At 44.7% G+C, this 23,748-nt stretch overlaps 1 long non-coding RNA gene across 3 annotated transcripts in view; it reads left to right on the top strand.

The window, feature by feature from the left end:
* The window catches only part of LOC138920173 (uncharacterized), a 32,868-nt gene extending 10,726 nt beyond the window's left edge, over positions 1–22,142 (top strand). For 2 of the 3 annotated variants that reach the window (XR_011430915.1, XR_011430914.1), the window contains exons 2-3: positions 9,184–9,268; positions 14,290–22,142. This is a non-coding gene — a long non-coding RNA (uncharacterized lncRNA). Of the gene's footprint in view, positions 1–9,183 lie in introns of all 3 variants that reach the window. The other variant, XR_011430913.1, reaches the window with a different exon arrangement.
* Positions 22,143–23,748: the final 1,606 nt, after the last annotated feature.

Here is a 23,748-nt window from a genome sequence, read left to right as displayed (position 1 = left end):
AACCGGTGAATCCTGGGCCGCCAAGAAGTGGAACGTGTGCACTTAACCACTGCGCCACTGGGCCAGCCCCATGCAAGTACTTTAAAAATAACAAATATACACAAATTATTTCTAAACAAAATGCACAAAAAAATATTCAAATTGTGGGTATGACTTACCTCGTCATTTCTATTAACAATGCCGACACTTCTTGCAGTTAAAAGACTCTTCCCCATGGAGGAAACATGGTCTTCTAAGCAAGAAGGTCCCCGTCTCAGAGCAAAGAGTGCAGGCGGACCCACAGAAGAGTGGGCTGGGGCCAAACCTGAGCCGCTGGTAGGACGTGCTGAAACCTACTTAGAGTTGCCATACTAGAGATTCCATGATTTCTAGAGAGGTTGTGGCAGAGTGATAATGACAGGGGGAAGGGGAGGGCTTCAGCCACATAGGATATATTGGACCATTGTAATGACTTTGGCTCTGAGTAAGAAGGGAAACCCTTAGAAGGTTTTGAGTAGAGAAGTGGTAGTCTCCTTATTTTAAGGGTGGATGTGAGATCCAGTTATTGCCAGGGAGTTGTGAGAAGAAGTCTGCCTGAGGACTTCTGGGAAAGATTTCTTTGGTCTTAAAAAGAAACATGAGGAAGAATTCACCCTACCCCACACACCCCTTTTGATTTTCTTCTGGACATTGTCCCATGAAGATGTGGTGCCTGGAGCCATGGCAATCGTCTTGTGATGATGAGGAAGCTAGCTGAAAACAATCTGACACTAAACATGGAAAAGATGCAATTTTTTAAACAACTTTATTGAGATATAATTCACATACCATAAGTTGGCCCTTTTAAATTCAATGGTTTTAAATATATTCACAGAGTTGTGCAACCATCCCCCAAACAATTGTGGAAATTTTTCGTCACCGCAAATACAATATCTTTACCCATTAGCCATCACTCATTTCCCCTCAACTTCCCCAACCCTAGGCAACCATTAAATTACTTTCTGTCTCTCCAGATTTGCCTATTTGGGACACTTTATATAAATGGGATCATACCGCATGGGGTCTTTTGTGGCTGGCTTCTTTTATTCAGCATGTTTTCAAGGCTCTTGCTTGTTGGAGCCTGTATCCATATTTCATTCCTTTTTATCGCTGGACTACATTTCTTTCTATAGATGTACCATTTTTTTTCATCCATTCATCAGTTGGTGGACATTTGGGTTGTTTCCACTTTTTGGGTTTTATGAATAATGCTGCTATGAGCATTTTTTGTATACACATGTATTTTAATTTCTCTTGGGTGTATGCCTACAAGTCTGGCATTGCTGGGTCATATGGCAACTTTGTGTTTAAGCTTTTGAGGACCTGCCAGACTGGTTTTGCAAAGTGACTGCACATTTTACCTTCCCACCAATGTACCAATGTACAATGTCCAAGGGTAACAATTTCACCACATCCTTGCCAATGCTTGCTATTGTCTGTCTTTTGCATTATAGCTATCCTAATGGTGGGAAATGGTGTTTCAAGCTTTTGATTTGTATTTTCCTAGTGGTGAATGATGTTGAGCATCTTTTCATGTGATTGTGGCCATTTGTAATTTTTCTTTGGAGACATTCTATTCATTCGTATCCTTTGCCCATTTTTAAATTGGGTTATTTGTCTTTTATTGTTGAGTAGTAAGAGTTCTTTATGTATTCTGGATACTTGTCACTTTTCAGATATGCGATTTGCAAATAATTTCTCTCATTCCCTGTGTTATCTTTTCCACTTTCTGGATGGTGTCCTTTGCAGGACAAAAGTTGCTAATTTTAAGGAAGCCCAATTTATCTATTTTTTCCTTTATCACTTACATTTTTGGAATCATGTATAAGAAGTCCTCGCCTAACTTTAGGTCATGAAAATTTACTTGTATTTCTTTTTTCTGAAAGTTTTATACTTTTAGCACACACATTTAGGTCTGTGATCCATTTCGAGTTAATTTTGGTGGATGATGTGAGGTAGGGGTCCAACTTCACTCTTTTGCCTGAGGCTGGCCAGTTGTCTCAGCACCATGTGTTGAAAAGCCTATTCTTTCCCCCATTGCGTTGCCTTGGGACCAGTGTTGAAAATCAATTGACAATAAAAGTAAGGGTTTATTTTTGAACCCTCAGCTTTATTCCATTGATCTGTCTGTCTACCCTACGCCAGTACTACGCTGTCTTGATTATTATAGCTTTGTAGTAAGTTTTGAAATCAAGGAGGGCGAGGTCTCCACTTTGTTCTTCTTTTTCAAGATTGTTTTGGCTATTTGGGGCCCCGTGAGATTCCATATGAATTTTAGGATCATTTTGTCAATTTCTGGAAGACAGATAACTTGGACTAGATAGGGATTGCATTGAATCTGTAGATCGGTTTGAGGATTACTGCCTTCTTAACAATATTGAGTCTTTAATTCATCAATATCAGACGTTGTTCCATTTATTTAGGATTTTAGAGCAAAAGCCTTGTACTGATTTTGTTAAATTTATTTCTAAATATTTCCCCCTTTTGATGCTGTTGTAAATGCAACTGTTTTATTAATTTCATTTCATACTGTTCATTGCTAGTGTATAGAAATACAATGGATTTTTATACCTGGTATCCTGCAAACTTGCTGAACTCATTCATTTATTTGAATAGATTTTAATGGTTTCCTTTGTACAAAATTATGTCGCGTGCAAATAGAAATAGTTTTACTTCTTCCTTTCCATCTGAATGCCTTTATTTCTTTTCTCTTGCCTAATTGCTCTAATTACAACCTCCAGAATAGAAGTGGTGAATAGAAACGTTGAGAATGGAATCCATTTCTTGTTCTTGACCTTAGGAGGAAAGTGTTCAGCCTTTCAGCATGACGTATGATGTTAGGTGTGGATTTTTCATAGATTCCTTTTTTCAGGTTGAGGAAATTCCCTGTTCTCTAGTTCGTTGACTTTTATAATACAAAACGGCACTGAATTTTGTCAAATGCTTTCCTGCCTCTGTTGAGATAATTTATGCGGTTTTTGTTTTTCATTCTACTAATATTGTATATTAGTCAAGGTTCTCCAGAGAAACAGACCCAATAGGACAGACATAGATGTAGATATACATACAGATAGATATATAGATAGAGATATAAAAGGAGGCTTATTAGGAGGAATTGACTCACGTGATTGTGGAGGCTGAGAAGTCCTATGACCTGCCATCTGCAAGCTGGAGTCCCAAGAAAGCCAGTAGCATAACTCAGTCCTAATGTGAAGGCCTCAGAACCAGAAGAGCTGACGGCGTAAATCCCAGACTGAGGACCTGAGGAGATGAGATGAGATGGGCGGAGCCTTCCTTCCTCTGTCTTTTGCTCTATTCAGGCCCTCGACGGACTGAACGATGTCCACCACGTTGGAGGGCAATCTGGTTTACCAAGTCCACTGATTAGAATGCCAGTCTCATTTGGGAGCACACTCATAGACACACCCAGAAATAACGTGGAGTCTCAACGCCCGTGGCCAGTCAAGTTGACACAAAATTAACCATCCCATATTGTGTATTAATTGATTTTTAGATGTTAAACCAAGCTCACATTCCTGGGATAAATCCCACTTGGTTGTGGTTCATTATACTTTTCATTTGTTGCTGGATTTGGTTTGCAGGATGTTTTTTCAGGATTATTGCTCCTATATTTATGAAGGACATTGATCTGTAGTTTTCTTTCATCTTTTTCCTGGTCTTAGTATTAGGGTGATATCGGCCTCATGGAATTAACTGGGAAGTGTTCTCTCCTATTCTACTTTCTGGAAGAGTTTGTAAGAGATTGGTGTTAATTCTTTTAACATTTGGTGGAAATCACTGATGAAGTCATATGGGTCTGGTCTTCTATTTGTGAGAAGTTTTTTAAAATTTTTATTTGTTTATTTATTTATTTATTTATTTTTGAGGAAGATTAGCCCTGAGCTAACATCCGTGCCCTTCTTCCTGTATTTTATGTGTGGAATGCCTGCCACTGCATGGCCTGACAAGTGGTGCATATGTCCATGCCCGGGATTCGAACCTGCAAACCCCGGGCCGCCAAAGTGGAGTGTGCAAACTTATTGCTGTGCCACCGGGCTGGTCCCTATTTGTGAGAAGTTTTTGATTACCAATTCAATATCTTTACTTGTTATAGATCTATTCAGATTTTCCTTTTTTTTTTTCTTTTGAGACAGTTTTGGTAGCTTGTGTCTTTCTAGAAATCTGTGCATTTTATATAGTTTACTTAATTTGTTGGCATACAATTGTTAATCATATTCCCTTATGATATATCTTAATCTCGTAAGATTGGTAGTGATGGTTCTCTTTCATTCTTGATTTTAATAATTTGAATCTTTTCTCTTTTTTCTTGGTCAGTGTTGCTAAAGGTTTTCAATTTGGTTGATCTTTCAAAGAAGTAGTTTTTGTTTGTTGATTTTCTCTATTGTTTTTATAGTCTCTAGTTCATTAATTTCCACTCTAATATTTACTATTTCCTCCATTTTGCTTTCTTCTGATTTAATTTGCTCTTCTTTTTCCAGTTTAAAGAGTTAAAGTAGAATGTGAGGCTACTGACTTGAGACATTTCTTCCTTTTGAATATACATACATCTACGAGCACTGCTTTAGCTGCATCCCATAAGTTTTGTTTTTTTGTGTTTTGGTTTTATTAATGTCAAAGTATTCTCAATTTCCCCTGTGGTTTCTATGTTGTTTCATTTTCACATATTCAAGTAATTCCCAAATATTCATTTTTTATTGATTTCTAATTTCATTCCACTGTAGTTGGACAACACACTTTGTATGTTTTTAATCCTCTTAAATTTATTCAGGCTTTTTTATGGCCTGACATATGGTCTATCCTGCAGGACGTTCTACATTCATCTGAGAAGAATGTGTGTTCTGCTCTTGTTGGATAGAGAGTCCTATAGACGTGTCTTAGGTATAATTGGTGTATAGCGTTGTTCAAGTCTTCAGTTTCCTTGTTGATCTTCCATCTAATCACTCTATCAATTATTGAAAGTGGGTTATTGAACTGTCCAACTATTACTATTGAATTGTTTATTTCTCTCTAATTCCATCAGTTTCTGCTTCACGTATTTTATGGCTGTGTTGTTAGGTGCACATATGTTTATAATCGTTATATGTACACAGTGGAATGACCATTTTATCATATAAATGTCCTTCTTTTCCTCTAGTAACAATTTTTTTCTAAAGTCTATTTTGCCTCATTTTTACAGCCACTCCAACCCTCTTTTGGTTGCTGTTTGCATGATGGAGCTTTTCCCATCCTTTTAGTTTGAACCTGTTGGTGTCTTTGAATCTGAATGTGTCTCTTGTAGTCATCATGGAGTTGTTTCATGGAGTTAGCATTTTGGTTTTTTTGTTCATTCTTCCAGTCTCCACCTTTTATTTGGAGTATTTAATCCATTTACATTTAATGTAATTACTGATGAGGTAGGCTTTACTTCTGCCATTTTGCTTTGTTTTCTGTATTTCTTATGTCTTTTGGTTCCTCTATTCCTCCACTACTGCCTCCTTTTGTTATAGCTAAATGTTTTCTAATGTACTGTTTTAATTCCTTTGTCTTTTACTATATTTTTAAAGTTATTTTCTTAGAGATTTCCCTGCAGATTACAATTAACATCTTAAATTATAACAATCTACTTCAGATTCATATCAACTTAATTAAATTAATACATAAATGCTTTGTTCCTTTATAGCTTCATTTCCTCCCTCTCTTTTGTGCTATTATTGTCATACAAATTACATTTTTATATGTTGTAAGTCCATTAAAAGAGTATTATTATTATTGCTTGATGTAAGTGTCTTTTAAATCAGGTAGGAGAAAAAAGTTACAAACAAAATATCCATTTATACTATCTTTTATATTTACCTATGTATTGGTCATTTTTATTTTTTCACACGAATTCAAGTTACTTGCTAACGTCATTTCATTTCCGAATGAAGAACTCCCTTTAGTATCTGTTGCAGGGAAGATCTGCTAACAATACACTTCTCAATTTTTGTTTATGTGGGAATGTCTTAACTTTTTAATTGAACTATAGTTTTACTTAATATTGAATTGTGGTTTTTTGGCACTTTGAATATGTCATCCTACTGCCCTCTGGCTTTCATACTTTCTGATGAGAAATCAGCGGTTATTTTCGAAGATCCTGTGTATGTAATTAGTTGCTTTTTTCTTGATACTTTCAAAATTCTCTCTTTGTCTTCAGCTTTCAACCGTTTGATTATGATGTGTCTAACGTAGATCTCTTCGAGTTTATTCAACTTGGAATTCACTGAGCTTCTTGCATGTTTAGATTAATGGTTTCCAACAAATTTGGAAAGTTTTTGCCCACTATTTCTTCAAATATTCTTTTTTTCCTTTTTGTCCCTTTCTCTCTCACCTCTCCTTCTGGGACTCCCCTTAATTGTGTATTGGTAAGCTTGATGGTATCTCATGGGTCTCTGTGGCTCTTTTTATTTTTCTTCCTTCTTTTTTCTGATTGTTCTTTATTGTATAATCTCTATCAATCGATCTTCAAATTCACTAATTCTTTTTTCTGCCAGCACAAGTCTACTGTTGAGTCCTGCTAGTGAATTCTTTAATTTCGGTTATTGTACTTCTCAACTCTGGAATTTCTCTTTGACTTTATTTGTAATTCTTATCTTTTTGTTGACATGCTCTACTCAATGAGACATTGTCATTATACTTTCCTTTAGTTATTTTTTAAGTGAAACCAAACTTATTTATTTAGAGCTATTACTTAAATTACTATTTTAAAAACAAGTTTTTAATATTGTATTTTTAATATCATATATATCTGTGATTTTGTTTCATTGCTTATAAGGAGACTTTGCTCTTATGAGTGTTTGCTGCATACAAAAAAAAAAATGTGGGCAACAGTGAAAGAAAGTTGTCTTGTTTTTGAACCGGCCTTGTATTTCTTAGATGCTTTTGCTTAGAATCCAACAGCCAAAGTAGGAAAACTCAGAAATTTTGATTATCTAAATATTTAGCCACATGAGGTGCTTTCCACATTTTGAGATTTGGGAGCAAACATTTTGCTTAAGGCAGCAAAATGCTCTTGGTGGATTTATCTATGTATTTTTAATGATGATTGTATCCACTGTACTCAATGTAGTAAGATTAACAAGAGTGGGCATGCATTTAGTGAAATTCACATTTTCGTTTTGTGGTTCATGCCTTTAACTGATACTGGCATGGAGAACACAACCAGCACACCTCATTCAGCTGGAATTGCTCATACAGCTAGAAATTATCTCTATTGCCGATGTTAACTTTCCAGATAGCTAAGTCTTACTCATCACTGATGAAAATCAATCTAAAATATATTATGTTTTCTTGTCTTATGAGACAACACTGAACATATTTAGACTCTAAAAAAATCAGAACTGTTGCTAGGAACATCCATTTGTGAAATGTGCTATAGTATGGAGAAGGTATACAGCTGTTGAAGGCTGTTGTCCTATTCTCTCAGCAGCTCAACCTCTTCATGCTCTTGTGCACAGTATTAAAAACTGGTTCTCCTCTGTTAGGCTCTCAGCTTCACGTCTAACTTCTGCTAGTGTGCCTTAGCCCTGTCCTTTAGTTCTTTAGTTATGGTTTCTTTTAGTTCTTTGAATATATTTATTTTGGCCTCTTTGAAGTCTTTGTCTGCTAAGTCTGGCATCTGGGCCCTCTCAAAGGCAGCTTCTGTTACCTGCTTCTCCTCTCGATTGGCCATACCTTTTGTTTCTTTGCATGTATCTAATTTTTTTTGAAAACTGGAAATTTTAGATAAATATTGGAGCAACTCTAGATAGATTCCCCACCCTCCCCCAGACTTCTTGTTGTTTGCTAGTTTATTTGGTTAGTGACTTTGACTATTTCAGTAAAATCTACTTCTCCCACAGGGTGCAGCCTCTAATGTTGCCTCTTAGAGAGCACAGCCTCTGGCACGAGCACGGTCACCCTCAGATGCCAATGTATTTGGCAGGGCTCTCAGACTGTCTTTCATTCTCTCTCTGTTAAGCTGTCTGCCTCTCTCGGTATCACACCTGGCTGTTAGCCCCCATTAATTGACGACTTGCTCTATTGTTTTTGATAATGCCCCAGGGCATAAATTTCTCCATCGTCGGCTCCAATAAAATTTGGACTTCTTTGCAGGGATAGTCTTTAAGGCCAGTCTTCAAGGGTTGTTCTCATCCCAGGAGGACTATTCTAGCTGCCTCTTTTCATGATTCTCTCTGTTAAACTACTAGATCGTCTAGGGTTTAGCTTCTTGCTTTCAAGGAGCTACCAACCTCCTTATAATTGCTTACATCAAAGTCTTCATTGTTTTTGATTGCACACTCAGGCCTGAAATTCCCCCCTATTCTGTTCCCAATAAAGTCAGTTTTGGGGGGGAAAGCATCAAGGTTTTCTGTTCTTCAGGCTTCCCTTCTTCCCCTGGGCAAAAGCTTTGTACCACTCCTCTAGTAGCCTGCTCTTCTTGCAGTAACATCCCTGCCGCTGTACAAGTAGGGTGCTGGGGTCATGGCCTCTGGTCCTCTTGACTTGCCTCTCCTGGTATGGAACCTCCACTTTATGACTGAGCTGGAGTCAGGCAATCAGGGTCCCAGTATTCTCAGCCTGCCATGACTTGGGTAGAGCCTGTGTTCTATGAGTGGGGGCTGGATAGAGGAAAGTAGTCCCAGACCTCTCAGCCACTCTTGCCTGGAATTAGCCTCTGTAGCACGGAGCTGGGTGGGACGAGAATTTCTGGTGGCTTGCAGTATTCTAGGTCTAAGCATGGATCTGGAGAAAGAGGGAGTCCCATGTTCTTATCTGCACCCACGTGGGGCACAGCTTCATCCTCCTGAGCTGGGAGAGCATGGGGGGAACAAACCACGGCTCAAATGGCATAGAGTTTTGCTCTTCTTACTTCCCATGAAATGTTTCTTCATTTGCTGCACGTCCATGAGACAATTTCAAGGGACTTTTTAAAGTTTTTTTAAAAATAATTTTACCAGTTATGGTTGTTTCCCTGGGGAGATGGTCTGCAGAGCTCCTCATGCAAACATTCTGGAAGTTGCTTCAAAGATGGAACTGGATCTTTGCCTTAGCCAATCCTGGACATTCCATGCCTACTAACTTCTTTGACTTCTTGTTATGGAGGTTTAAAAAAGAATCCTTATTATGATATGTTTCTATTACTTGTAGCCAATAGCATCCAGATTGGTCCTAAACTTAAGGAAGACTGAGCCAAGGCCAGCAGAACTTTTTCCATCTATAAATGTGACATCAGGTAAGACCTAGCTTGAAAGGTACTCAAGCACAACACCTAACAGTTTTGTGTTATTTTTTCTGTTTACTGGCATATCTCTTCCATGAGACTGTGCTCTCTTTAAGTCAGGATCCTTGGAAATGTTCTCGTTTATTTCACTATTGCCTCTCCAGCCCTGGGCCTGGTGCTTAGCATATATATATGGAAAATTAGCAAGGAATGAACGGCTTATGTCAAGGTGCCTTAATTACTTTAGGACCATTCACCCTTTAGTCTGTCCCCACAAACTTATTAGATCCCTTTTGGAATTTTGCACCAAGAAGTGACCTACCCAGCCAGTCCTACTTATCTTGGCTGCTGAGATATCTGATAATGTAGGGGTCAGACAGGGTTTGAATTATGTTTCTATCCCTTTACCTAACAACCTTGGCTTGTCTGTACTGCAGATTTTTATCTGTTTGTTGGAGATAACAATACCAGTCAACGTTAAATTTTACAAAAATAATAACTAACATTGATGAATGCATCCTGTGAGTTAGACACTGTTCTAAATTCTTTCCATGTATCAACTAATTCAATCCTCACAACAACCCTTTGAGGTGAGCACTACTGTTATCCCCTACCTTACACAAGAGAAAACTGTGGCAGAGAGATTCATTTCCCCAAGGATACACAGTGGTAAAGCTGGGATTTGAACCTGGGCACTCCAGCTCAGAGTTCTTACCCACCACTTCTAATATAAGTACAAGGCACTTTGAGTTCAATATATTTTCAAATTGGTTTGGCAGAGAAATTATCACTGGATAAAATTATCACCACCCCGGCACCTCTCCTTGCTGCACATTTATATTTTGTTTCCGTGACTATTTTGTAGTATTTAGACAGTAAGCTCCAGGATTTCCAGGGTGCTGCTCATCTGTGCTAATCACCGTCTGGCTAATGCCTGCTTTCTAGCGGGGGGGAACATTTAACATACTTTGGAATATTGACAAATGAATGAATGATTAATAAGTGCTTCTGACCTAGACTACTGTAGCCCCAGGCCTCATTCTCAGCCCAAGGGCGAGAATCTCAAAGTTGTGTCTGCCGCTGCCCAATGCGATTGCTTACTTCAGCCACGTAGATCAGGAAGACCTCATTCATTTCATTCGTTCAACGACGATTCGGTTCCTTTCACGTGCTTGGTATTGTTCTAGCAGCCCGGATTTTAGCGGTGGACAAAACGGTGTCTGCTTTCACGGAGCTTACATTCTGGTGGAGAGGGGTGGTGTAGAATAAACAGATAAAAGTGTTGAATAACGTCAGGTGGAAGAAAACCAAAACCAAGCATGGAGTGGGGATGGGTGGCCACTTTCGCCAGAGTGGCCAGGGTGGCTTCTCTGATGCGGTGGCGCTGGAGCAGAGACTTGTACAAAGGGATAGAGCAAACCCCGCAAGGGCCTGGGGAACGGCCTTTTAGGCAGAGAGAAGAGCCGGCGCCACTGTCCTGAGCGAGGAGCGGGCTCAGCACATGCGCAGAAGGGCGGGAGGACCACGCGGCTGGAGCAGTGCGTCAGGGGACCCGGTAGAGGACCAGGGCGGAGCGCTGCGGGTTACACCCCAACTCCCGAGGGCCAGGAAGAGGGACGTGCGACCGTGGTCTCTGCACTTAACGTGTTTGAGGTCCTGCTGGAAGCCTGCACTTAGAGACAATGGAGCTGGAAATGAGGCTGTTAAAGAGGCCACTGGTGCCCACTCAGCAACACCCTCGGAGGGGTCAAGCAGGCCCACGCCGTCACACTCACTGAGGATGTCTCTCTGCAGAAGTGCTTCTGGCCTCAGAATCATTGTTTTCAAAACTGAAGCACTTTTGGGCTCCAGCCGTCCCGCTCCTCCCTTCCCTTCTGCCAACTAGTGATTACGCGTGTGGGATTAACTGAGACGCCAACCAGGAAACTAAGACGCCCAGAAACCTCAAGGCCAAGAGGACGTGGAGGAGCCTGAACTGGGGGCTGCAGGGCATCGACACCCACCCCCTCGAGATGACCTAGCTCAGTGGTCCTCACACCTGAGCGAGCCTTAGTGTCACCTAGAGCATGTGTTGAAACACTGAGGACTGAGCCCTGCCCCAGAGAGTTTCTGATCAGCAGAAACTCTCAGGCCCTATCTATGACTATCATCTCCGCCTGCTCCATGGGGTCGACTTTGGCTCATGGGACTCCTAGCTCGTGTGTCTGACCACTCTGTCCGCAGCCAGCATCCCGGGTAGCACCAGTCACTCCTTCCCGGGCTCCTTCAGCATGTTGTGAGAGCCTGTTTAGCATGGTGGTCCAGAGGCCTGGTTCCAGATGTCCAGAACCCGGTCTGGCCATGAGAAGTTCTGTCACGTTGACCGAGTTATGTCCCCTCTCTAGGCCTCAGTTTCCTCATTTATAATATGTCAGCGATGTCTTCGCCAACCTGGATTTGCATGGCTCCCTTTCCTCCTTCATCACATATTATAGTAATATAGTATAATATAACGTAGTGTTTTATGACATAGCGCTGTGCGGTGGAGATGACGATGGCTCCCTCCTCCTGGATTTGCTAGGAGGAGCAGGGAGTTAGTCTGCCCTCAGAACAGCGCCCGGGACAGAGGAGATGCTGAGTTCCTCTCGGCTCGAGTTGTTCTGGGCCATTCGGGTGAACCCTCAGGGCTGTTACAGCCTCCTTATTTGTACCCAAGGTGGACTGGACAGCCCGTAACAGAGTCACCTTGGTACTTGTTAAAGAGAAGAATTTCCGCCCCACTCAGGCCGCTGGGATCATAATGGGGGTGGGGGCGGACTCCAGATTTCTCATTTTTTACTAGTGTCTCTGGGTGAATTTTCCCCTGGGAGAGTCTGAGGCTTGAGTGCAAGCGCTTGAGCTGGCTGACCCCGGGTCTGGATCCACCTGAGGCACTCAGTTACTGAGTGGCCTTGAGCAGGGCGCTTGTCTAGGACCCCCTGGGAACCTCAGGTGTTAAAGCATCCAAGGGGTGCAGACCCCCAGCTGCCGTGCCCAGCGCAGGGAGCCTCACCCTGGTGCTCGTGTGCCGGGAGGGCTCCGCAACTTGGCTGGGGCCTCCAGGCTGCTCTGTCTCCTCCAGAAGACCAAGCTCCCCACACCCCTGGCACCAGACCAGGCACCTTGTCGGCACAGTCAGAACGGGCCTCAGATTCACCCAGACTGAAGGACTCGCTCCTCCCTGGGCTCCGTCTGTTAGTGTGGCCTCTTCTTTCTCCGCCTTCTGATGCTGCAGCGTTATCAGCATCCTGTGTGTGAGGCCCCACGTGAGGAGCCTGATGGGGCAGCAGAGCTGGTTTAGTGGAGGAAACAGAACTACACGGAAATGTTACATGTACCCTCCCGTTATAAGCGCCTTCTTCAGAAAAGCATGCTTTCTTCATGTTTGGACTCTAGTTAATCTTTTAAAGTTATTTGTAGAGTGGTAGCTGCCTGGCGCGAACACTCTACTCACAGCTGGAGCTCCAGCAAGGGTGCTGAGGGGTCTCATTTGAGCCTGGAATGGTGACTAGCATCCTAGTTTTATCGTTGGATGAAGTGGCCTGTCCATGCATGCCCAGCCAGATACTGGCATGGCCTAGATCAGAACGCGGATGTTGAGGTCACTTCTCCGATGATCCAGCCGGGAGAAGGGCCCAGGGAGGGGCCTGGCACTGGGAACACCAAGAGCGGGAATTCACCGGAGAATGAGATGGTTTCGATCAGAGGGACTTGCCTTAGACAGGCTCTGGCGCCTGGCTAAGTCACGTGACCTCTCAGGCTCTGCTTTCCCATCTGTAAAATGAGAGGAGGAGGTTTTAGCTACTTAGCAAGTCGTTCACATTAGGTAGGACCACGTGTACAAAGCACTTGGCCCACAGCAGGGGCTAGCAAATGTTGGTGTCCCCCTTGTCACCCACCCCAAAGGACGGAGGGTGGCCTCCGTGCCTCACACTCCTGCATCCCGGCCCCGCCCAGCCTCTGCTGGCTTTGGCGTCATGATGAATGCATTCTCCGCACTGTACTGAAGACTGACGTGAATCAAAGAGCACAAAACAGCTCCTTTGTTCCCTAGATTTTGCAAGAGAGAGACATCTTAAATTCTCAGTTGTGGTCTCCCTGGCACACCCTGACTGGTTTCCCGGAGAACAAACGACAAAGCTGATTGCCACTTCACAGAGGGGAGGCGGAAAGGGAAAATAGGACACACACTTTGTTAAGGCTTTTCAAATGTCAGTGCCTTAGCATCAGGGAGCTGCAAGCTAGGGGGCCTATTGGGATTCTGCTTCCGGGAGATTTCGTGCCTTCATTTTGCTCGTTTAAATTCTGCATTTCAGCCTGCTCTGCCTCTATTGATCTGCTTCAGTCTGATATTCCTAAACTGAGTAGCTCTAATTGGCTCAGAAGGATGGCTGCAAGGTAAACACTCTCCACGGCTGGCACCCTTTGGGGACTGTCTATGGGGGCGCTGGACTTTAACCAAGGAGAGCATGGAAAGGGCACAGCTTTGGAGACAGACAGGCATGTGTCATCCTCTGCATGACCTTGGGCAATACTGGGCCCCTCTGAGCCTCAGTTTCTCTGCTCACAAAATGGAGATGATGTTTGTGACTGCCTAAGGTCACTGCGGGGATAAGCAGGGTCAGATGTGGTGGCACAATGACGCAGAAATTTTTGACAATGAGCCACTGTATTCTCGCAAAAAATTTTACTACGCCAAAGAAAATGTATGAGCACTGAGATGCCAGGTAGCACGATGGCTCTGTGAGCAACACAGTGCTGGTGACATCTGTTGTCAGATTTCAGAGATTCACTGCTTCCTCCAGGTCCTTACAAATCCAGCCCTTGTTCCTGCGGTCTGCGGTCTAAATTGAGAAAATAAAATATGAACACAATGTCTGGAAAATGACTTTGCATTTCAGCACTTATGTTAGAAGACGGGTTCAATTCTCCAGCTTTAAGTGTTGGTGTTTCTGTCAGTTATAACGAATAAACGCACGGAGGTGAAACTGATCAACCGTTTCATTGCTTTTCAGAAACGGAGAGATGACGGCTTCCCTAAGTCGGCGCGTCACTGCGTTTAATTTGATGATGTTGTTTAGAAACTCTATGTACTGTTTTCCGGGCCAAAACGTATCAACCATTGATGAGGAGAAAATCAAAAGACAAACGACCAATTCTCAGTAAAGGGGGAAATTATCGTGGTGATTGATTACAAGCATAGACTCCATGCCCGGGGAGGGGCCGGGGCTCCTGCACAGTCAGAACAGTGAGGAGAAAAGCCTGTGGCGCTCAGGTGCTGAGCAGGGAGCCAGAAGCCTTGGAGTGGAGACCTGCCTCTGCTGCCCGGGTAACCTGACCTTGGACAGGTCGCTCCCCTCCGTGGGCGCATCCCCTCATCCTCCACAGAATGACAGTCATCCCCATTCAGCCTTCTCCCTGGGTTGTGGTGAGGCTCCACGAGCGAAGCCTGCCAGGACTGGCACTTTATACCTCAGCTTTCACTTCATCTTCACAAAACCCAGTGAGGTTTGTCACTTGCCCAAGGTCACAGAGCTAAGAAGAGAAGCCAGGATTAGAACTCTAGTCTGTGCGCTGTCACTGTGAACTGTAAAGAAACGAAACAAGAGCTATTATAAATATCATGGCTGTCAGGACCTCTAGAAGGTTGCAGCAAAAATAGAAAAACACTCGCTCAGTCATTAACAAATATTTATTGTATAGTATGAGCCAGGCAGTGTTCTAAGCACCAAGATTATGGTGGCGTATGAGCATAGCGGGGAGACATACAATAAGCAGGTAAATAAAACAATTTTAGATGATGGTCATTGCTGTGAAGAAAGTAGAATGTGGATTTGCAGCGATGGGAGGCGAGGGGTAGCAAATTTAAATTGGGGTCGGGGAAGACGTCTCTGAGGAAGGGACTTCTGAGTAGAAAGTATGGAGGGCTATCTGGGGAGGTCAAGGTACAGGGGTCAGGAACAGCAAAGCCCCAAGAAGGGACTAAGCTTAGCATGTTGAGGTTCAGGAGGGAGCAGAGTGGCTGGAACTTGGTGAGAAAGTGCTGGAAGATGAGAGCAGAGATGGGCGAGGCCCCGTTGTGAGGCTTTGTAGCGAAGAAGGACGAGGAGACTAGATTATCTGTTAAGTGAGATGAGAGAGTTCATGATTTAATTCGTGTAAACATTCTAATTTAATTGCTTTATCGTTGAACAGGTAATAGGGTCATCTGATTCAAAATTCAGGAGTACCGAAAGGTAAACTATCTCCCTCCCTCGCTTCCCCCACCTGCCCAGATCCTCTCCCTGGAAGCCATTTAGGTACTAGTTTCTTGTGTTTGCTTCCATTGCCGTAAGATATTACACATAAAGACATCAAACACACACACTCCCCATCCCTTTTGCTTTTACAGACGGTGGCATAACATTCACACCTTGCTTGTTTCCCTTCCCATCCTGGAGAGCCTTTGTATCAGCACTGGTAGGGCGTTCTCATTATCATTTTTTGGGTATGTCTGCATAGGGTTCCACTCCGTGGGTGTACCATATTTATTTAACCAGTTCCCTACTGATAGTCACTTAAGTTATTTCTCTGGAGGGTTTTAAGGGGAAGTAACATTCTGATTTATATTTTAGAGAGAGCCCTCTGGCTACTGGATGGAGGACGGCTCCTCGGAGCTTGACGGTGGAGGCAGCAGCCCAGCCCTGCCCAGTTAGGGAGGGCTGCTGTTCTCCAGGAAAGAGAAGATAATGGTTTGGGACAGGGTGGCAGCAGTGAGGGCATGAGAAATGCGGGCATGTGGGCTATTGACGAGATAGAACCAACAATACTAGTTGATGCCTTAAATGTGGGGGGTAAGTAAAATGGGGTCGGGACAGCTTTTGAGCCACAGCAATTGGGGCGATGGTGAGACTCCCTTAATTTCTCAACAGCATTTCCCGTCTGACTTCTGCAAACAGAGCAGGTGGTAAAGGCAGGAGAACTGGCAGTAAAAGATGGGTCCTCTGCATGAGACTCTTCCTTATGTGGCAAAAACTTAAAAAACATATTATAAGCACTACATGTGATGGAACACATTTGGAATTTTCCACCTTCCATGTCTGAAAGGAATCAATCCCAAGGAAGTCCCTCCCATCTCGCCAGCTGCTCTTTCTCAGTCTCCTCTGCAGGGCTCCCTCCGCCTGGCGTCTGACGGCCAGCATTCCTCAGGGACCAGCCCTGAGCTCCTGCTCCTCCCTGCCCACATCGTCTCCCTGGAGCATCTCGTTCTGCCCTGTGGTTTTTAATGCACCTATATGCTGAGTCACAGATTCCTGTCTCCAACTCTGGCCTCTTCCCTGAGTTCTCCCTGGGGACTTGGATACCCAGCTGCTTACTGACATCGTCACCTGCATGTTTAATAGACATCTCACACTTAACATGTTCCAAACAGAACCCTTGACCCTCTACTCACAATCTTGTCTTCCCACGTGTCCAATATGTCTGCCATATATCGGTAAATGGCTACTCCATTCACCATCCACCCAGGTGCATGAACTATAATCCTAGGAGTTATATTAGATCACCCAGCTTCTCTTCAAGCCTTGTTGGTTCTAACTAGAAGTTTCATCTCAAGTCCATCCACTTCTCTTCATCCCCATCATCCACACCTCTCACCTCCATCATCTTTCACTGGATAATCCTACACCGGTACCTGCTTATCTACGCTCTCTGCCTCCATTCTTGTCTTCCTGGAGCCTCTCTCGACACATCAACCAAGTGGGTCTTTTCAAAGGTAAGTCAGCTCACGCCACTCCCCTGTTGAAAACTTTAATGTGTTCCCATCGCAGCTCAAATAATATCGATTATTATTCCCTTCCCGTGGCTCCTGCCTACCTTCCAATCCTATTGACACCTCCTTCCCAGGCTCTCTCTGCTCCAGCCATAGTGCCCTCCCTTTTCTTTCCTGAACACCTGGGACCAGCTCGTTTGCCCTCACTGTCCGTCTGCCTGGAACACTCTTCTCTTGGTACCCCACGTAGCTGGCTCCTCTTCACCTTCATGTAGGCCTACCTTGAAAGTTGCCTCTTCCGCTTGATCTAAAGCCCCTCCCCCCTCATCCTGTGCCGCCTACATCAGTGGGAGTGGGACCACTTAACAGTTTGCCAACTCTGAAAGAATGCTGTGGGAAACTCTCAAGCAACTGGCACCAGATTTCCAGTCTGTCACCTCGCTGTGTTAGTGCTGCTTATGGACGAGTGCTCTGGGCAGCTGTGCAGATAACCCACCCCTTTGATCTGCTCAGCCTGCCACACAGTACAATAAATGTCACGATAAATGTCAGCCAGTATCACTGTGCTTCCTGCACCAACACTAGCACAGAGGGTTTCAATAAAGAGTGTCCTATTGCTTCATTAACTTTTTCTAATTCAATGCCATTTTGATCGTTAATGCATTTTTGCTCAAGAGTTCTACGAATTTTGTTTTGATAAACAAAATAATTTCTCAAAAATGTACGCAACCATTTTGGCAATGTGCAATCTTCATTTCTCCACTTGGTAACAGCACTTAGCATTTAGTTTAAGCTTCTTTCCAGAACCTCCATCTCCAGCAGAAGTAGTTAAAAATCTGAAAACCAATATTTTGATGTATTATGAAAGGATACTATTAAATTCTTTTATGAAATTCAAGTTTTATAAAACAGAGCCTCTTCAGTGTGGAAGAACTACACAGAATCACACTAAAGGACTTTAAATATTTTTATTTCAAAGACTGCCACGTATCACACTGCTGCACAGTCACCCTGGACACAATTTCCTTCAAGGACACCACTTCATTTCAGTACAGCCACTTCAACTGCTCAATCAATGGCTAGAGAGGGCCAGGAGCTTCAGGAAGCCGGTGGGAAGCCTTCGTCAAGATCATCAAAGTCCGTCGTCCTCCTTTCTCAACTAAGAAAACCAATACCCGGTCGTGTTGGTGCCTCCTTTCTCAGAACAGTCATGTTCTCTGAATCATACACAGTGGATCTTTTATACACAAAATTGTATTCTAATTGCATAAACAGACTGTTCTAATGAAACACCATCCACTCCATTTGTAGAGTAGTCTATCTGGATAGTTAGAAAAAAATTGGTGTTCTCTCCAGTAGGGCACATCGGGAGAGCAAAATGATCCATTGGGGTGGGAGAAGAAGAGAATGTTAGGATTTGTATTTATGGCTATGTTCATCTTAAAATAAGATAGACATCAAGCTTTGTTAGCATTTGCTCTGTGGTTTGACCCAGAAGGCCAGCCTCAGTCATGTGTCCTGGACAGTAGGCATGAGAATCCCAGCCTGGGGGGCTGTGGCTGTGCCAGTCCTTCACTGGCCTTCAGCATATCGCCATGTACCGCGGTTTCCCTGCTGTAGGATATCACCAACAGGGCTCATTTGGCAGAACTCAGATCTTTAAATGGTAGAATTTTTACAGTACTTTAAAGGTTGGCTGCACATGCTTCCAGATTTCTTCCCTAAGCATCTACTAACAAATGGTTCTATTAAAAAACAAAAACAGGTTCATAATCGACCTGTATCTTTTCTTCCACTTCACCATCCTGTTTGGGCGTCTTTCATGTCAGTGTATGTAGAGCTGCCTCATTTTTCCTGTCTTATTCTTTTGAATATTTGCATTGAATAGCCTTCCTCCTTTATTACAAGGTTAATTTGTTCCCAAAAAAGTTTGTAGGGGAATTTTCATAAGTAGAAAGGATACTTACTATGTAAACTGATGGCGTACAATTACTGCAAGAGTTTATAATCAAAACACATACATGATTTTCAAAGTTATGAAATTGAAAAAAACCCACAGTGACAGAGACAAAGGAAACAATGCAAGTGATGCCTGAGATTGCCACTGCTATAAAGTAGCACACTTAACTACCACCGGCACCGACTAGGCCACTGGGGAGAGGACAGCCTGGTGGCGGCTCCTGAAGCACAGTATTGGTCCCTGTAAATGCAGTGAAATTCCTCCAAGCCAAAGAGAGGAGATTAAATGAACCTCCTCATGAAGTCAAAATCCTGAACTTGCATGGGCATATCTTGGGCTAAGACTCTTTTCTACAATAAGGATGCACCACCACGATTGATTTCCCAACTGCCCTATTATTTAGACATTTGGGTCTGTATTAGTCCCATAGAGCCGGCACAACAAAATACCACAGACTCAGGGGCTTAAACAACAGAAATATATTTTCTCACAGCTCTAGAAGCTAGAAGTCCAAGATAGGGTTGTGGGCAGGTTTGGTTTCTCCTGAGGCCTCTCTCTCGGGCTTGACAGATGGCTGCCTTCTCACTGTGTCCTTGCATGACCTTTTCTTGGGATCCCTGGTGTCTCTTCCTCTTCTTTTTTTTTTTAAGATTGGCACCTGAGCTAACATCTGTTGTCAATCTTCCTTTCTTCTTCTTCTTCTTCTCCCCGAAGCCTCTCAGTACATAGGTGTATATTCTAGTTGTAGGTCCTTCTAGCTCCTCTGTGTGGGACGCCACCTCAGCATGGCTTGATGAGCGGTGCTAGGTCCGCATCCAAGATCCGAACCGGAGAAACCCTGGGCCGCCGAAGCGGAGTGTGCGAACTTAACCACGGGGCCGGCCCCTTCTTATAAAGACCAGTCATTCTGGATTAGGGCCGACCCAGATTACTTCATTTACCCTTAATTACCTCCTTAAAGACCCTGTCTCCAAACACAGTCACATTCTAAGGTACTGGGAATTAGGACTTCAATATATGAGTGGGGGGGCACACGATTCCGTCCATATTTCTCACAATATAGTCCCTCACTTCACACAGCCCTCCATTCATGCCCATCTGATTCCATCCTCAGCACTTGCTCCACTGAATACGTCCCTCCTCAGATACCACGTGGCCCAATTACCATCATCGCTTCCTTGAACAACTGCAGCAGTCTCCTTCTAATTGGTTTCATGGCATTTATTCTCCCCTGCCCCCATCCACTCTCCACACAGACATGGTAAAAATGTATTTCTAATCTAATCAGACCACTCCTTTTCTTGATGCTCTTCCCTGGCTTGTTGCTTTTAAGTTAAAATATAAACTTCTTAGCGTGGTGGACACGGCCTTGCAGAACCCAACTTCAGTCTACCGCCTTCATTCCCCCAGCGCCCTCCCTCAGTCCACTTTATGCCAGCCTCTCTGGCCTGCGTTCATGCCCTCAGAAGGGCCTATTCTCACTGCAGGGCTTGGGTTGTTCCCTCTGCCAGGAAAGACATTCCAACTCATCCTTCACATCTCGGATTACGAGTCACCGTCAAAGAGGGCAGGGACCTCATGAAACTTGTTTATCCCTGCATTCCCAGCTCCCAGCCCAGTTTCTGGCATGGAGCAGGCAAAAATAAATATTTCCTGAATGAATAAACACCTTGTATTCGGCTGTTCCCTTCATCTGGAAGGCCTTTTTCATTCTCGTCCAACTGGCAAATTGAGGCCAGCCAGCTTCTCTCTCTCTCTGATTAGACCATGAATTCCTTCACAGCAGGGTCTTGTGTTCCCAGTACCTAGTAAGGACATGGTGGCACATGGTCAGCCTGCCCAGTAAAACAGAACATCTGTACTTTGCTGTGTATCCAGGTCCTACATCTTTGCCTTACTCATTGGTTCTTGAGTCAAGAAGTAGATAAAAATTATCAGCCTTCTTTCCGATTCACAATGACTATCACTGGTAGAAACAAATAGTACAAAATAAAACTGACAACAGTTAAGAAGGCACCTCCTAAAGTTATTTTTAAAAAAACTTTCAGAAAACTCATATCTTGAGGATAACGTTGAAAATTACAAAAACTGGGAAAATCAGATCTGGTTCAAATAACCAATCAAACTAAAATAGATTGCCCAGCTTAAATTTGTTATTAAAACTTTATGGAGGGGTGCCAGCCGGGTGGTGCAGCGTTTGAGTGCACACGTTCCGCTTCGGAGGCCCAGGGTGCCGCGGTTCGGATCCCGGGTGTGGACATGGCACCGGTTGGCAAGCCATGCTGTGGTAGGCATCCCACATGTAAAGTAGAGGAAGATGGGCACGGATGTGAGCTCAGGGCCAGTCTTCCTCAGCAAAAAGAGGAGGATTGGCAGATGTTACCTCAGGGCTAATCTTCCTCAAAAAAAATTATGAAATTCCAGTTTTGATGGGGAGGTAAATTTGCTAGTGTCTTTGGAGAGCCATTTGGTCATATCCAAGGAAATTAAAATTGCATTTGGCTTTTGACACAGCAATTTTACTTTTGGAAATTTATTCCACGGAGAAAATTCCACATGTACACAGAGGTATATACAGGGATCTTACTACAGCATTGTTTGTAGGAACAAAAGATTGGATCAAAGTTAATGTCCTCTAGCAGGAGACTGGTCATATTTATTATGGCACATCCATGCTACCCAAACTAAGCGGCCTCGAAAACGTCAGGCGGTCCTGCAGCGACAGGGATCAGCCACCCCCGTGCACCCTCACCCCGCGAGGAGAAGCCAAGAGAGTGAAGTCACCAGGGGCCCCAGGAAGCTGTCCAATGCCGGGAAAAGCCCTCCACCCCGACAGTCCTAAGAATCTTGGTAGGCCCCTAGTGTAACTCTTTCATCCCCATTTACTATCCACAGTCGGGGGCTGGTGGGAAGTGGAGAGCGGACCCCTTGCCACTAGTGATCCGACCTCCTCCGAGGCCCGCATCACCATGGCAACCGGGGGCTACCGGGCACTGATGGCGGGAAAACGAGGACGAGACCCGAACGGCTGCGGCGCCGAGGCCCCTTGGAATTCGGAGAGTCCAGAGGCAGTCTCTGAGTCCCCCAGGCCTCGTTCCTCTTGCTGCTGGGTGGTGCAGCCCGGCGGGGAGGGCGGCAAGGAGCTTCCCGCGACTCCTGGGAGACCCAAATGCCCAGGCCAGGGTCGAGCAAGGGCGCCGGGGCGCGCGCCTGCAACCACGCGCCCGGCCCTTCCGGCGCGCCTCCGCATCGCCATGGCAACCGGGGGCGCTGGGCCAGCTCTCCCGACTCTGGGCGCGCGCCTGTGGCGCGGGAATCGGGTCCCTCCCGGCGCGTCTCCCCGGGCCCGCGTCACCATGGCAACCGTAGGTTGGGCGACACGGGCCTGGCGCCGCGTCCAGGGGAGGCAGCTGGGCTAAGCCCTGGCGTCCCAGGGAAAGGGACGAAGGGAGTGCAGGACGGAGGTGTGGAAAGGGAAGTAAGGGCGGAGGGAAGAGTGCAGAAAGTGCAGGGCAGTCGACTTGGGTTTTCTCCCGGGTGGGGCGGGGACTGGGGAACTTTGTGGCGGGCTGGGTGTGGTGGTCGTGCTGCAAGTGGACCAGGGCCCGGCGGCCGTGCGCCTTCAACTGCAGGCAGGGCTCTCCCCGGGGAGGGCCGAGATGGGCGGGGGACTGGGCTCCAGGTGTAGCGGGCAGCAGGGGGCAGTGGCGACTCGCCGTGCGCGGAAGATGCCGGCACGGAAACCTCCCAGCTGGGGCGATCTGGAGAGGCGGAGGGCCTTCCTCACGCTCAGATCTGACCCCGGCGTGGCCCTAGCTGAGGATTCCGCCGTGACGCTGCATGGGCTCTGCCCAGTGCCCGGTCCCCTCGCTCCCAGGCTGTATCAGCTCACCCTGCACGTAGCGACTTCGCTAGTGATTACAAGCACTGGCTCTGAGCTCAGTGGGCTTGGACAAGTCGCCCTCCTCGACCCGCGCTACCTTCATCTGAAAGTGATGATAATGATTGATTGTAATTATCTTAGGGATGCTTTGAATGTTAAGCGAGGTAATGGGACTTGTCCAGTTTCTAGACTCAGTTTCTGGCACATGGCAAGTGCTCAATAAATGCTAGTTGCTATGAGGCCACCTTGGGCCAGTTACCTAATTTCTCTGTGCTAAACCTTACCTCACTGAAAAATGGAGATGGAACTAGTACACACCTAACCGTTGTGAGCATTATGAGCTAATATTTGTAAAGTCCCTAGAATGGTGCCAGGCACACAGCAAGTGCTATATGAATGCTCTCCATCATTACCCTAATTCTATTGTTACCACTGTTACCAGCTGTTTGCCCGCAGGTGCTTGTGAATTGGAGGACTGCTTTTGTCCTGCTACCACAAGGACGTTTAGCCTCTGGCTAGATTACAGATTTGTTTGCCCACATTTCTCCTTTTCCCTTTCGAAGTTTTTCAGCCTTTCACCGAGTTAGAAGTGGCAGTATGGTGTCCTAAAAGATCACTGGGCTGTGAGTCTGCTGGATTTGGGTATTTGTTATGCTGCTGGTTCTTTGTGTGACCTTGGGCAGATCAGTTACAGTTTCCTCCTCTATCTTTAGGGCTCTTTCAACAGAGTGCCTGTTACTATTTGTTTGTGTATGGCTAGCCTTTCCTAGTGTGGAAATTGATAAAAGAAACCTTAACTAAATTGGAGTCGGGAAGGCCTGTAGGGGGAGCTCTCAGGCCCTGTCATCCATCATCAATTACAACAAACAGGAAGAGAGGGA

This window comes from Equus caballus, chromosome 22, assembly GCF_041296265.1.
Source record: "Equus caballus isolate H_3958 breed thoroughbred chromosome 22, TB-T2T, whole genome shotgun sequence".
NCBI classification, from domain to species: domain Eukaryota; kingdom Metazoa; phylum Chordata; class Mammalia; order Perissodactyla; family Equidae; genus Equus; species Equus caballus.
This window is presented reverse-complemented; position numbering and strand designations above follow the sequence as displayed.